The 16,514-nt window shown below is 35.4% G+C and overlaps 1 long non-coding RNA gene across 4 annotated transcripts in view; it reads left to right on the top strand.

Annotated features, from left to right (window-relative positions):
- Positions 1 to 16,514, top strand: part of LOC138155515 (uncharacterized) — a 62,854-nt gene that overhangs the window by 38,189 nt on the left and 8,151 nt on the right. For 2 of the 4 annotated variants that reach the window (XR_011166850.1, XR_011166853.1), the window contains exon 2: positions 7,485 to 7,718. This is a non-coding gene — a long non-coding RNA (uncharacterized lncRNA). Of the gene's footprint in view, positions 1 to 7,484; positions 7,757 to 16,514 lie in introns of all 4 variants that reach the window. The other 2 variants (XR_011166851.1, XR_011166852.1) reach the window with 2 other exon arrangements.

Genomic DNA, 16,514 nt, shown 5'->3' with positions numbered 1-16,514 from the left:
GGACCTGTATATACAAAGATGTTTATGGCAGTTCTTTTTGTGATGGCAAATAATTGGAAATCAAGGGAATGCCCATCAATTGCGTAATGGTTGAATAAGTTGTGATATATGAATGTAATGAAATACTGTTGTGTTACAAAAATGAGTTGATAGATTTCAGAAAAAAACCTGGAAAGACTTACATGAACTGATGCCAAGGGAAGTGAGCATAACATTGTACATAGTAACAGCTACATTGTATGATAATTAACTGTGATTGACTTAACTCTTCTCAGTAATACTATGATACAAGACAATTTAAAATGTCTCATGATGGAAAGTGCTATCCACATTCAGAGAAAGAACTATGGAATCTTGAGTACAGATTGAAGCACAGGTTTTGTTTTTTTTTTTTTTTTCCTTTTGTTCTGATTCTTTTTTCAGAATGTGACTTGTGTGGAAATATGTTTAACATGGTTACATGTGTATAACCTGTATTAGCTTGCTTGGTGTCTTGGGGATGGGGAAGATATAGGTAAGAGGGAGAAAATATTACAGCTCAAAATCTTTTAATAATGAATGTTAAAAATTATATTTACATATAATTGGAAAAAATAAAAGACCATTTCCAAAAATAAGAAGCAGATATCTTTGGTTGAAAATAAAATGTGTGAGAAAGGAAAAAGCATTCTGGAAAGAAAGACTGCAATCAGATTAAATGACAAAGAAAGAAAAATGTACTTTATCCTAAAAATGAATTGGGAACCAAGATTATAGAACAAAAGTACGATGTAGTCAGACCTTCGACTTAGACACATACATTGTACAGCTATGTGATAAATGAATTAGAAAAATGAGAGACCTTAGATAAAAAAAAAAACTAAACTAGGCAAGAGATTACTGTAATACTCAAAGGGGTAAACTAGGTGCAAACCAGAAGGAAAGAGAAGGATATTTTGAAAAATTTTGTGGAGGTAGAATTGAAAAGACTTGACAACTTTTTAGTTATAGGGACTTAAGGAGAATAACTAATCCCTAATGTTATGAGTCAATTCTAAATTTGGTCTAGTCAAGTATATTTAAGATTTTTCTTCTTAAAATGCAATAAGCACCCATGAATCATAAAAGTCAATTTAAAATACTTTAATATTTGTTGTTTAACAGCATAATATTTGTTTAAAATAATATTGAACACAATTCCTCTTCAAAATAAAAAAAAAAATGAAGAAAGCATTCTACAGTTAGTGCAAGTTCCAGAAAACTTTTGAGAACTTTTTTTCTCCCCAGACAATTGTTTTATAACTCAACTACCATACTTGCAAAGCACAAGGTAGGCCCAAGCCAAAGGGTAGGGCAGAAGATGGGCTGTGGCCACAACTGCAACTTCTCCAGAAATCAGTCAGAAATCCAACAATATCCAATCCCTTTGTGACAAAGGCCCAACAATTTTCTGAAGGTCCTGTCACTATTAATCTCAAGTCAATGCTAAAAATTGTAATTGAAGCACAAAACAATTGTTTTGACAATAAACTTTAGCAACTGTTGAAACAAATTAAATCAAATAATAATATAAAACGATAATCAGCTTAAGATGACAGGGAAACAGTCTCAGAGAAAGTTCATAAAAATCTTTTTTTTTTTTGCCTTTTTTTGGGAGCGCAATTGGGGTTAAGTGATTTGCCCAAGGTCACATGGCTACTTTTGTGTTAAGTGTCTGAGGCCAGCTTTGAACTCAGGTCCTCCTGACTCCAGGGCCAGTGCTCTATTCACTGTGCCACTTAGCCATAAAAATCTTATGGTATAAAATAATCATGATATCCAGCAACAGCATCAGGAACAATAGATCAACCAAATAAAAGATATTATGTCCAGTATTATCACTGATCACCAATAGAAACTTGGGCCATTTTAATTAAACAGCGAAGGTATGACAGACTTTTGCATATAGCTTGTCCCAGGCCTAAGTGGAACTCAAATATTACTGTCACCCATTTAGTGTTGTTAAAAGCACTAACCATTTTTTTTTGCTATGTAGGATGCCCATTATATAGATAATATTAAATGTTTTCCCCTTCAAAAACTCCTAAAGGACTTATCTTTTGCTTCCACTGAGGTCAGAGGAAGATTTTTTTCACCTTCATAAGGGAGTTTGAATCACTGCTAAATAAGTCATAGGATACCTTTTCTTCCAAGTAAATCCCCCCTCATCACAATTATAGAAAGATAAATTTATTTCCCAAATAGTAATAGAAAGCAAACAATCTCGTAATACGCTGCCACTTTGGTCCCTAAACTTTTTATAGAAAGGAACTATCCAAACAATGCTGAGGGAGGGGAAGCCTGAAAATTAAAGGGATACTGAATCATTTCCTCTGCAGGTTGTTCAAATCACCTGGGAGGGCAGAAATCTCAAGGTCTAGGTGACTTCACACAGAGAACGTAATAATGAAAGATTGTAAAGGGTCAATTAGGACCATACCCCTAATTAGTCTAACCTTGACTTATGAAGTCAAGTCCTTAAGAAGGATGAATACAAGGAGTCACTTCAGTTAGAAACTTTCTCCTTTCTTTAGTATGGATTTATCAAAGACACCCAATTCTAATAATCAATTATGAAATGACAAAAATGTTTTATAATTTTATTCTATCATCCCATGATACTAGTTACTTAGTGGTATTATAAAAAAACAGAAAGCTCAGCAAATGTGGCAGTTAAAGTACAAACTCTAAATTTTCTTTGTAATAAAATGCGTGCCCTAATCAGAGGTATAAGGTATTTTTCAGGAAGAAAAGTAAGTTCTTTAAGACACTTGATAGAGGCTATAGTATTTGAAGACTAAATTGTCACTGAAATCCCATATCCTGAATTGGTTTCAACTACAGTGAGAACAAACTTCTTACATTTAATTGGATCAATATTATCACTTTGCCAATCAGGGACACATAGAGAACCTTGTGAGATCATGCCATACTGTCTCCTCAATGATGAATGTTCTGACTGGCAGGAAAAGAATTGTTATGCAGATGTAACTGCATTATCCTTTATTAGGTAACTTATTTTATCTTACACCCACCACAATATAGCAATATGGCTCCATGTCTAAATTGATAATGAACCAAATCACCATTATTTGAAGTTTCTATGAGGATACCAACCTAATTATTCCCTTTATAGGAGAGTTGTGATAATCTTATAGGTATAAATATGCCCCATAGATAAAAATATGCCATGACATGAAGTAGCAAAATTCTTCCATTGATCCTTAACATAAAGTAGAAAACCATTAATTGTCTTCTTTTTCTTTCCATCTCCAGAACATTCAGCCAAACCCACAGTCAGTATCTAGGAATAGAGATAAATAAAAATTTTATCTGATCTGCCCTTAAACATCTTTCATAGGCCAGGAATTCAGTTAAACACACTGGGAATAATTGTCACAAACCCCAGTCACCTTATTGATGCCTGATTAAATACTATATATCTTTAAAAAAAAACCCAAAACAAAGTGGGCAACAATACTATTTTGAAAAATAAAAATGAAATTCTTAAGTGCTAGATTTTCCAACACAGTGCTTGTCTTGTTAGCTTCTTCCTTGTTTCTGTTCACATCAGTGTTCCCCATCTCAGGTAGTAAGACCTCAAGGAATAATATGACATCAGCTTATTTTTAATGAAGTTCATAATGATTTGATTTTTAGCTTATAATTAAAATTTCCTTTATGTGAGATATTCCAAAATATTAATTATTTTCCCTCTATTCCAGTATGTTGCATCTCCTGCTCCTCTAACTTCTCCTCCTCCTTCTTTTGGAGAGGATTTAGAGACTTCAATAGAAAAAGAAAAGCTGGGGGCAGAGCCAAGAAGGTGGAGTAAAAGCAGGAACTTGCTTGAGCTCCCCCACCAATCACCTCCAATACCTGTAGAAAATGACTCTAAATTTTAGAGCTACAGAACCTACAAAATGAGAGAAAGAAACAAATCTCCCCCTGAAGGCAGCCTGGCAGGCCAATAGCAAGGCTCTATCACATGGAGCTTGGAGGGGCCATGCCAACAGACTGGTAGGAGTAGACTTCAGGAGAGTGAATCACTGGCAGCAGTGGTGGTTTACAGACTTCTCAATGCATATACAGCAAAAAGAAAGTAAAAGGTCCATGGGGGAACTCTGTTGGAACTGAATAAGAGAATAGTGCAGTCTGGCCCCTGCCCCTTCAGTAGTGGAGGTGGCTCCAATGGTAGTTGCTCCCATTGCAGCTTCTTCCAGAGCTCCTGGCCCACAAATCATAAGGGGACCGACCAAGTGAACAACAGAGGGCATTTACAAGAATCTCTCTTCTGCCTCTGAGACAGGATTCTCTTGCTTTCCCCTGCTTGGATCTGGGTCACAGTCTTGGGTGATGGTCCTGGGGTAAGAACTACTAGTGTGGCAGAGCGGGTTGAGCTTGTGGAGAGGCAATCCTCCTCACAGTTCTGAGGCAGGTGCCTAGAAGAAGGCACAAGAATTTCCTGACAACAACTGTGCAAAACCTTAGAGATTTGGAACACAGCACTCTCCAGTCTGAAAGCAGAGTTCTACTGCAACAAAGCGCTCCAAAGTGAAGTAACTGACTGGCAAGATGAGCCAACAGAGGAAGCAAAATCAAACTACAGAATTGTTCTTTGGTGATGAAGTCCAGCAAAACATAGAAATAGAAGAAGGCAATAAAATAAAAACTTCTGCATCAAAAGCCTACAAGGAAAATATAAACTGGTTTCAGGCCATGGAGGAGTTCAAGAAGGATTTTGAAAATGGAGTAAAAGAAATAGAGGAAAAATTGGGAAGAAAAAATAAGTTTATGCAAGAAAATCATTAAAAATGAGCCAACAGTCTGTTAAAGGAGACCCCCTCAAAATACTGAACAAAAAAAAACACCTTAAAAATAGTCTAACTCAAATAGCAAAAGAGGTTCAAAAAGCCAATGAGAAGAATGCCTTAAAAAGCAGAACTGGCCAGATGGAAAAGGAAGTTAAAAAGCTCACTGAAGAAATAATTCCTTCAACATTAGATTGGACCAAAATGGAAGCAAACAACTTTATGAAAAATCAGGATACTTATAAAACAGATCCAAATGAATGGAAGAAAAATAGAAGGTAATGTGAAATATCTCATTGGAAAAACCACTAACCTGGAAAATAGATCCAGGGGACATAATTTAAAAATTATTGGACTACCTAAAAGCCAAGATAAAAAAGGAGCCTATAAATCATCTTTCAAAAAATTATCAAGGAAAACTGCCCTGATATTCTAGAATAAAAGGGCAAAAGAGAAATTGAAATAATTCATAGATCATCTCTTGGAAAAGATGCCAAAAAGAAAACTCCTAAGAATATTATAGCCAAATTGCAGAGTTACCAGGTCATGAAGAAAATATTACAAAAAGTCAGGAAGAAACAATTTGAGTATTTTAAAAACACAATCTGAATAACACAAGATCTAGCAGCTTCTACATTAAAGGATCAAACTACTTAGAATATGACACTCTGGAGGTTAAAGGTGGTAGGATTAAAACTAAGAATCACCTACCTAACAAAAGCAAGTATAACATTTTAGGGGAAAATATGGATATTCAATGAAATAGAGGACTTTCAAGCATTCTTGATGAAAAGACCAAAGCTGAACAGAAAATTTGACTTTCAAATACAAGAAGTGAGAGAAGTGTAAAAAGGTAAACAGGATGGAGAAATCATAAGGAACTTGTTGAAGTTGAAATATTTTCATTCCTACATGGAAAGAAAATGTTTGTAACTCATGAGACTTTTCTTAGTATGAAGATAGTTGAAGGGAATATATATGTATATGTGTGTATGCACACATACGTATGTATAATTGGGTTTATGTGTTTATATGTATATATATGCATATGTATATGTATATATGTGTGTACATGTATACATAGATAGAGGGTACAGGATGAGTTGATTGTGAAGGGATGATAGAAAAATAAAATTAAGAGGTGAAAGATGAATATATTGGGAGAAAGAGGGGGAGAGATAGAATGGGGGGGATATCTCACATAAAGGAGGCAGAAGAAGGCTGTTATAATGGAGGGGAAGAGTAGGAAGGTGAAAGAAAATGAGTTGATCTTAGTTTCATTGGATTTGGGTTAAGGAAGGAATAACATACATACTTAATTGGGTGTCTTATCCTACAGTAATGTAGGGGGAAAGAGATAAGGGGGAGGGTGATAGAAAGGAGGGCAGATTGGTGGAGGGGTAGTCAGAAGCAAACACTTTTGAAAAAGAACAGGGTCAAAGGAGGAAATAGAATAATGGGAGAAGGGTTAAGATGGAGGGATATATACTTAGCCTTTAACATTATAACTAGTATGGAAATGTTTTGCATAACTCACAGGTATAATCTATATTGAATTGCTTGGCTTCCCAGTGGGGGTGGGTGAGTAGGGGAGAAGAGATAGAATCTGCAACTCAAAGTTTTAAAAACAAATGTTAAAAATTTATTTTTTTCATGAAAACAGGAAATAAGATATACAAGCAATGGGGTATACAAATCCATCTTGTCCTACAAGAAAGTAAGAAGGGGAAAAGGGTTATATAGGAGAGGCCAGATTGAGGAAATAGGTATTCAGTATGCTTGCCATCTTGGGGCATAGGGGAGAGATTGGGAGAAAATTTGTAACTCAAAATCTTGTGGAAATGAATGTTAAAAACTAAAAATAAATAAATATATTCAGGGAAAAAAAGAAAGAGCAAAGCTTTTGTCATGAACAGGTTTAACTCATACAAGGTAAGAGGCTTAACTTAAAATATTTGTGGATAGGGGGAGTTAAAGAAGAGTGAAGAGAAGATAATAATAAAGGATGAAGCCCTGGTTATACAAGGTTGTACATTTGAAGGCCATGTTTGTTAAGCCCAACAATAGGAGGAACTGAGTTTAAGTCAGAGGTGCCTTTCTTGTCCCCTTTCCTGCCCCCTGATCCCAGACACATCAAACTCTCAGTAATTCTTCCACTCTTTCAGGAAGGAACTACTGAGTTATACCATACAACAAAGTAAGGCAATGCTTCAGAAGAGGGTCTGGTATTATATAAACAGGTGTAATTCCTAACTTGGCTGGATGTGTTCAGTTTCCTATCCTGATTTCACAAGGCAGGAGGGCAAAATAAACTATGTGAAGCTAGAAGTTTCTACTTTTCTTCTAGGGGGTATCTCAGGGAAGGATGCCCAGGGTTGGATCGAGCTTCTCTATTTCAGGATCAGAGTTAGGCTACCACCAAAAAAGGGCTAGCTATAAAAACAGAGATTTTATTTTGTTTTTCCTCAATGTTGCACCCTACAAAATGTAAGAATGCTTTTACATTATTGCTTTAAATTTCAAGGCAGGGTCAGAAACCACTTTTTGGTCTTTTATGTCTACATATATATCCTAAGGCTGTGTTAAGATCTCTTAGTTCTTTGCTGAGCTTACCTTAAGTGATTTTGAGATATTGTACCATCTCAATTCTTACAGAATTTCATCGAGAGAGCATTCTATTAGAAGCCATCTGGTCCCAATAAGTTGGGGGGAGCACACAAAGCCTATTTTCAGTGAGGAGGACCCTCTGGAGTATCCTGCATGATCAAGTTGATGCTTGTCCAGCTGCCAAGGGGAACAACATGTGCTATAGCTATTCCCAGGTTAGAGATTACATATGGCAAAGAAGAGAAAATTCATTTATTACTCAGCACTGGAGGAAAAATGACAGTAAGTTTGAAAAATGACTGAGAGATCAATCTGTACAGGTTTGTATGAGCTACATAAATATTGGATGCAAAAGGAAGACCTGCTTTCTACATATTCCTCCTTAGGGCAATGGAAAAGAATAAGCAATACAATTCTCTAACAAAAGGAATATTCCCTGAGACATATAACCACTTTGATAAAATGTGGGAAGAGGATTTCTGCCTCATTTCTTCTCCTTCCTCCCTGCTTGATAGTTGCCTCAAAAGCAGAAATGATTATTCCCTTGGATTACTTTTTTTTTGCTGAAATAATGAACATAGTTAAATCATCTCTTTTCTTAGTCTCCTCTCTTCTGGATCTTCATCCAGGGAGCTAGAACATTATGCAAGGACCTGTCATGAGTCCTTTTCTCTTTTCATAGTATTTTGTTTAGTGATCTTATCTGTTCTGATTTATTCAATTATAATTTATATAAAGATGATTTTTGATCTATTTGCTTAGCCCTAATCTCTCCAGATGCATTGTCATATTTCTTAAAACCGTATATCCATTAGACATTAGACCATCAATAGATCCAAAACTAACAATAAAGTCATTATATTATCCCATACTTCCAACTGTCCCCTCTTTCTAACTTCCTCATTGCTGTTGAAAGCAATGCTGTTCTCCTAGTCATACTACCTATGTGTCTATAGTCAGGCCAATCATCCTCACACTCCTAATCTATAAAATGGGAATATTACTTGTAATTACTACCATATGAAAAAGACTTTTGTGAACCTTAAATGGCAGTAGTGTATTTTAAATGCTAAATGGATGTTAACTATGATTAGGTTGGATTCAAGTAATAGAAGGGTCTAAATGCCAGGCTAATAAGTTTGAATGTCATCCTATGGATAATAGCGAGACACTGAATATTTTAGGTAAGTGAATGGGACTCATCACTTTATTCAGGCCATACTTTCACATTATCATTTGTCATTATATTTATTCAATAGTTATTTCTTCATTTAATTTTTTCATTTACATAAAGCTAACAATTCTCTTCATTGTATGAGGAAAATAAAAACTCCCTACAAAAATTATTCCAGTGAAGAGACCTCTAGATTCCAAATATTGCCAAGAATCATATGAAGACAGAGCATCAAGATTTACATTTTTTGTTATTATATATTATGGACAATTTGTTTTCTGAAAGAAAAATGTTTCAATTAATTTATTCAAAATCCTTTCTTTAGCAACATAAGAACAAACTTTTTTCTTTGTAAACACATAGAAGAAGTAGATGTAATAAAGAGTTAGTACTTTAAAATACATGCACTTGTAGGCATGGCATGTAGTAAGGCATCCCTGATTTAATGTAATAGAGAGAATCCTAGTCCTCCAGTCATCAGAGGCCTGAGATTGAATCCCATATTTCCCATGCATTAGTATTAGTATCAACAGGCAGACCCAAGATAATGGAGCATAGAAAACACCTATCTGAGAATCCAGCACAGTGATTTTATTTCTGAGGTTGCAGAGCTAATGTAATATTCTTCCAACCCAAGACAACATAGGAGTTCAGAAAGAGAGAAATCTGTCATACTGGAGAAAGCTAGGAGAGACCCCACATGGATGAAACACCAGTGATGAGACTGGGTGGTGGTGAAAGAAGCAGCAGTAGTTTAGAAAACTCTCAAGCAAGAGCCGGTAAGGTAATCTGGCAAATGGCTAAAAAGAGAAGACAGGGTAACCCTGTGCTGGCACTGGACACAGGACCAGAAGCTTTTTAGAAACTCCATTGCCTATGCCTACGTCTAGGTCATAGTTCAAGGGCTGAGAAGACCAAAGTCTGGCTTTCAGAGATGGTAATATATCATTTTGACCTCAGGGGATCAAGAAACAAGGAGGAAAAGTAACCATATTAATCCAAAAAGATCAGGTACCTTCTCATGTAATGACTCAGAGAACAGACCAAGAGTGCTGGGAACTCTCATTGGCTCCCATTCGTAGCAAGGAAAACTTCAAAACACCCAGAATGATCTCTGAAAACAGCAGTGTGAAAAAACCTGAAGCTTGAGGTAGTGCTGCTCCCATCCACATCCCAGAAACTGAACATTAACAAAGTTTAAATCAAAATCAATGTGGGAAATTAAACAAATAAAAAGAATCTGAATGAAAAACTCTACTATGATGACAGGAAAGATCAAGACACAAACTCAGAAGACAATAAATTCAATATAAGCAAAACCTCAATAAAATGTTCATTGAATCCTCTTATTCAGGGGATTTGTTCTGTGAAGTTTCAATTCAGTCACAGGGTCACAGGTGAGGACCTGGAGGGTCCTCATGTGGCTTCAAGGATGCAGTCCCCCATCTTTTTAGATCACTATATTGGTGAAAAGAGCTAAGTCTATCAAAATTAGTCATCATGCAATATTGTGGTTACTATATACAATGTTCTTCTAGTTCAATTCACTTTATTCAACAACCATTCATATAAATCTTTTCAGTTTTTTCCTGAAAATCTGGCTGCTCCTCATTTCTCATAGCACAATAGTATTCCATTATGTTCATATGCCACAGTTTGTTCAGCTATCCCTCAATTATGGGCTTCTCTTAATAGCCAATTCTTTACCACCAGAGAAACAGCTACTATAATTAGATTTTGTACTTGTGAGTCCTTTCCCTTTCTTATAATCTAGACCTAACAGTGGTATTTCTGGATCAAAGAGTCTGTACAGTATTATAGCCCTTTGGACATAGCTGGACTTCTCCAGCATGGCTGGATTAATTCACAACTTTACCAACAATGCCTTAGTATTCCAATTTTCCCACATCTTCTCTAGCATTTATAATTTTCCTTTTCTATAGTAGTAAACAATCTCATAGGTATGAGGTGCTAACTCAGAGTTGTTTTAATTTTCATTTTCCCAAACAATAGTGGTTTAAAGCATTTTGTGAAAGCCTCTGTCTGTCTGTCTGTCTGTCTGTCTGTCTGTCTGTCTCTCTCTCTCTCTCTCTCTCTCTCTCTCTCTCTCCCTCTCTCTCTCCTATTTCTAATTCTAGCTAAGTTGAGGAGATACACAAGAGACACAGCTAAGGAGGAAGTGAATTTATGCTTCCACTTTGCAGGAATTTGTGCCATTTAAACTAGAGTATAAATTTGTGGCTGAAGTTTTTATCTACTGTGAATTTCCAAATTATGACTTAAATGTTTCTATAAGTGCTGAAATTTTTAGTGAGCTTTTGGGTACTGTTGAGTTTCTTTTAAGGAAAAATAAAAGCATAACTCATTAAAATCCAAACTAATAACAGTCAGTAAAGGTCTTGAAATACACCAGGCATTTATAAGTTTTTAAGAACCCCAAAGGCAAAAGTATTGCAAATAATTGGTTTTGTGTAATAAAAACTTGTGCTAAATTGTAAAGGAAAAATTCATTGGTATAAAGATTAGTTTTATAGATAGTCTGGGATATGATTGGGAAATAAAACCTAGAAGAATTAAGCAAGTAGAAGAAAGTAAGAGAAATATTGAATCTCTATATGGAAATAAAAAATTAATATGCCACTTTGATGAACTTTATTCAAACAGCAATAGAATGATATAAAAGGAAAGGAAAAAGAAAGTTTAAGCAAGTAGAAATGAGATGAGAATGAGTAGAAAGCTAAAGAAGTTATCCTGTTTGTACTAGGTGTAAACTGAGGTTTTAAAAGGAAAGACCTCTTAGTTTCTGGAAAGATATTTTGATTTCATTAAGATAAGAAAGATTTGAGAAATTTTTAGAGAAGTAACTGCCAGCAATTTGAGATAAACAGTATTCTGTCAAGTTATAACATTTAGATTTAAGTACTTTTTTTACATCTTGAATGTAATCAATATAGAATGCCAAAAATAATAAAATGAATGATTTTCTACATAAAATAATTTGGAAATATATTCAAATGAATTGATATCACCTGATTGGACATCAGTTTTGTTTCATATTTTAAGCACATGATATCATATATATTATTGTGTTTCTAAATTTTTTATATTGTGAAAATTTGGAAACCAGTCTATCAGAAATAGTGTAAGAAAGGTAACTTCACTTTTAATCTGGATGCCATTAAATTGTGATTTAAGTAGCTTAAAAATGTGATCAAATGGCTTAAAATTGTTAAATACTTAATGGGACATATTTCCTTTAACATTGTTAATACTAAATCATTTTGGCAAGCAAGACTAGCAGAATCCTCTTCAAGTTAGCCTTATCTATAAGGTTCCAAGGGTCTATGATAAAATTGGTCATGAGTGGTCTATGATAAAATTTGGAAGAACTGAAATTTGAGAAACTAAGGCTTCTCCCAGGAAAATTAGGGAAATTTATAATTTTCTTTGTAATAAAAATTGAGTTTTAACAAATGGATATATAAAAATTGTTGTTTTTTTATATGCAACTGGGAAATAAGATATACAGTCACTGGGGAATAGAAATCCATCTTGCCCTACTAGAAAGTTGAGGGTGTAATGGAGGAGGATATAAGACAGAACAGATTGGGGAAAGGGGTATTCAGCAGGCTAGCTATTTTGGGGTGAGTGGTGGGAAAGACAGCAAGAAAATTTTGTAAGTCAGAATGTTGTAGAAATGAATGTTGAAAACTAAAAATAAATAATAAATTGAAAAAAGAGAAAAAAGAAAAAGTGAGTTTCATCAGAGATTTGTTGACCATCATTTACAAGAAATTGTGAAATTTTGTCTGTTAACAAACAGTATGTATTGAAGTTACATCTTTGAGTCAGTTTAATAACAATAGTCCTTAGAATCAAAAATCTTAATCTTGCCTTGGGTTGAATAGGCAACACAGATGGGAGGATTACATTCAGAATTTTCTTGTATTTTATATCCACTGTCAGGTATTCAGTGTGTGTGTAAAAAATTCCAGAGTAGAGTTATTCTTAATTTATAAATGAATGGTAAATGAAATGTCTTCATATGACCTGTTATTAACATTGTTACAACACAAGAAGAAAAACAGCCCACTAAGCTGTGTGCCATTAATAAAATTTTGCTATCTGGGGCAAAATTTCTTGAGATGCTATTTGATATTTTTCTTTTTTTCTGTTATTATTATTATTATTAGTTTTAGTTTTCAGCATTCATTTCAAAAAGATTTTGAGTTCCAAATTTTCTCCTCATCTCTCCCCTCCCCTATCCCAAGATGGCATACATTCTGATTAACTCTTCTCCTGTCTACCCTTCCTTCTATCTCACCCCCACCCTTATCCTGTTTCTCCTTACTTTTTTGTAGGGCAAGATAGATTGTATTTTTTTTCCCAGTTGCACATAAAAACAATTTTCAACATTTGTTTTTAAAACTTTGAGTTCCAAATCCTCTCCTTTTTTTCCCCCTCCTCACCCACCTTCATTGAGAAGGCAAGCAATTCAATATAGGTTGTATATGTGTAGCTATGCAAAACATTTCCATAGTAATTATATTGTGAAAGACTAAATTATATTTCCTTCCATCCTATCCTTTCCCCCACTTATTCTATTTTCTCCTTCAACCCTGTCCATTTTAAAAAGTGTTTGCTTCTGAGTACCCTTTCCCCAATCTGCCCTCCCTTCTATCATCCTCTCATCTCTTTTCCCCTTACCCCTTACTTTCCTGTAGGGTAAGATAGCCACTTAAGTATGTGTGTTATTCCTTCCTTAAGCCAAATCTGTTAAGAGTAAGGTTCACTCATTCCCTTTCACCTCCCCCCTCTTTCCTAGCACTGGGAAAATGTTTTCTTGCTTCTTCCATGTGAAATAACAATTGGATATTTTTCTAGGTTTTTATTTTAGGCATGGTAGTCTGAAGTGTCATTAGGCCTATTGTTCACCATTCAAGGGAAATGCCATATGTACTGCCCAAAGGTAGTGCAGTATGAGAACTGCTACAGGTAGATGTCTTAGTTTGGGAAATTTGAGGGGATGATCTTGGAATAGGCTAAATTAGAATCATCTTTTTTTTAATGATAGAAAGTTATTTTTAAATTTATTTTTAGTTTTCAACATTACTTTCAACAAGATTTTGAGTTACAGATTTTCTCCCTGTCTTTTTCCTACCAACCACTCCAAGATAGAGAGCCTATTGAAAACCCATTCCCAAGTCTGTTCTCTCTTATATCCTTCCCCATCCCCCCAAACTTCCTAGTAGGGAAAGATGGCTTTCTATACCCCAGTATTTATTTCCCAGTTGCATGTAAAAAAAAACCAAAACATTAACATTTGTTTTTAAAATTTTGGTTTCCAGATATTTTCCCTTCTTCCCTCCTCAACCACCCCCACTGGGAAGATAAAAATTTCAAAATAGGTTGTTCATGTGTGGTTATGCAAAATGTTTCCATAGTAGTTATGTTGTGAAAGACTAACAATATTCCCCTCCATCCTATCCCAACCCCACTTATTTGATTTTCTACTTTTAAACTGTCCCTTTCCAAAAGTGTTTGATTCTAACTATCTTCTCTCCCAATCTGCCCTCTCTTCTGTCATCCCCCCTCTTATCCCCTTCCCCCCTACTTTCTTGCAGGGTAGTCTACCCAATGAGTGTGTATGTTATTCCCTCCTTAAGCAAAATTCAATGAGAGTAAGATTAATCCATTCCCATTCACCTTCCTGCTCTTCCACTCCATTGTAACAGTTTTCTCTTGTCTCTTTTATATGAGACAATTTACCCTATTCTATCTCTCCCTTGCTCCTCTCAATATATTCCTCTCTCACCTCTTTATTTTATTTTTTTAGATATCATCCTTTCATATTCAACATATCCTGTGCCCTCTGTCTATGTATACATCATACATATGCACATACTCACATATATATTTATACACACATATACACATATATATATATACATACATACATACACACACATATATATTCCCTTCCACTATACTCATACTGAGAAAAGTCTCATGAGTTACAATTATCACTTTGTCATGTAGGAATGTAAATAGTTCAACTTTAATAAGTTCCTTATGATTTCTTTATCCTCTTTACCTTCTCATGCTTCTCTTGCTTCTTGTATTTGAAAGTCAAATTTTCTGTTCAGCTCTGCTTTTTTCATCAAGAATACTTGAAAGTCATTGATTTCATTGAATGATCATATTTTCCCTTGAAGCATAATCCTCAGTTTTGCTGTTTAGGTGATTCTTGGTTTTAATCCTAGCTTCTTTGATCTCTGGAATATCATATTTCAAGCCCTTCGATCCCTTAATGTAGAAGCTGCTAGATCTTGTGTTATCCTGATTGTGTTTCCACAATACTTAAATTGTGTCTTCCTGACTTCTTCTGATATTTTCTCCTTGTCCTAGGAACTCTGGGATTTGGCTATAATATTCCTAGGAGTTTTCTTTTGGGGATCTTTTTCAAGAGGTGATTGGTGAATTCTTTCAACCTCTATTTTGCCCTCTGGTTCTAAAACCAGGGAAATTTTCCTTGAGAATTTCTTGAAGGATGACTTCTAGGCTTTTTTTTTATCATGGCTTTCAGGTAATCCAATAATTTTTAAATTATCTCTCCTGGATCTATTTTCCATGTCAGTGGTTTTTCCACTAAGATATTTCACTTTACTTTCTATTTTTTTTTCATTTGTTTGGATCTGTTTTATAGTATCTTGATTTCTCATAAAGTCATTAGCTTCCATTTGCTCCAAACTAATTACAAAAGACTCATTCTCTTAAGTGAGTTTTGAAAATTCTTGTTCCATCTGGCCCATTCAGCTTTTTAAGGTATCCTCCTTCTAATTGGCTTTTTGGGTCTCTTTTGCATTTGAATTAGTTTATTTTTTAAGGTATTATTTCCTTCAGTCAGTCTGTTGATTCACTTTTCATGATTTTTTTGTATAGTTCTCATTTCTCTTTCCAATTTTTCTCCACTTCTCTTACTTGATTTTCAAATCCTTCTTGAGCTCCTCTTAGGCCTGAGTCCAGTTCATATTTTTCTTGGAAGCTTGTGATACTGGAGTTTTGACTTCATTTTCTTCTTTGGGTTTTATGTTTTGATCCCCTTTGTGCCCTTAGAAGAGTATTCTATAGTCTAATTGCACTTCTTCTGTTTGCTCAACTTTCCAGACAATTGCATGACTTTTGAGGTCTTTGCCACAGTAGAACTCTGCTTCCAGAGTGGAGGAAGTTGTGTCCCAAATTACTGGGGTTTTCAGAGTTGTCAGAGCTATGAGGAAGGCACCCTCTCTACAGTCACTGCAAGCTCTGTTATACTGGCATTCCTTATCCCAGGACCACCTCCAAAGACTGTGACCCAAATCCAAGTATGTCAAAAAAAGGGTAATTTGCTCTAAATGGTTGCTCAGTCTCCCTACAATCTGCAGGCCACAAGCTACAGAGGCAGCCACAAGGCAGCAGTTGAAGCTGCTTTGCAGCTACCACATCTTGCTCCAGGGGCAGGGGCTGGACCATGTTCTTCTCTTACCCTGGATCAACAGCATTCCCCACTGGCCTTTTACTTTCTCTTTGGCATTTATGGGTTAAGAAGTCTGGAAACTGCCACAGCTGCTGGTGATTCATTCTCCTGAAGTCTGCTTTGTCTGGTCTGGTGCTGATAGGGGCTATACTGTGTTTGTGCCCACAGGGCTCATGCAGAAATGTGCTTGGCTTCCAGTCTGGTGTGATAGACACTTACTGATCCTCCCATCCTTTAGTGTGAGATTTGTTTCTCTCTCATTTTGTGGGTTCTGTGGGTCTAAAAGTTGTTTAAAGTTATGGTTTTTTTTTTTACAGGCATTGTAGGTGGTTGGAGCTAGTTCCTGCTTTTACTCCACCATCTTGCCTCCGCCCTAAGTTAGGATCAT

The sequence above is a fragment of the Petaurus breviceps genome, unplaced genomic scaffold (assembly GCF_028583685.1).
Source record: "Petaurus breviceps papuanus isolate PSGF00001 unplaced genomic scaffold, PetGlider_PUasm1.0 91133, whole genome shotgun sequence".
NCBI classification, from domain to species: Eukaryota; Metazoa; Chordata; class Mammalia; order Diprotodontia; family Petauridae; genus Petaurus; species Petaurus breviceps.
Note: the sequence above shows the minus strand (reverse complement) of the source record. Positions and strands in the feature narration are given on the sequence as shown.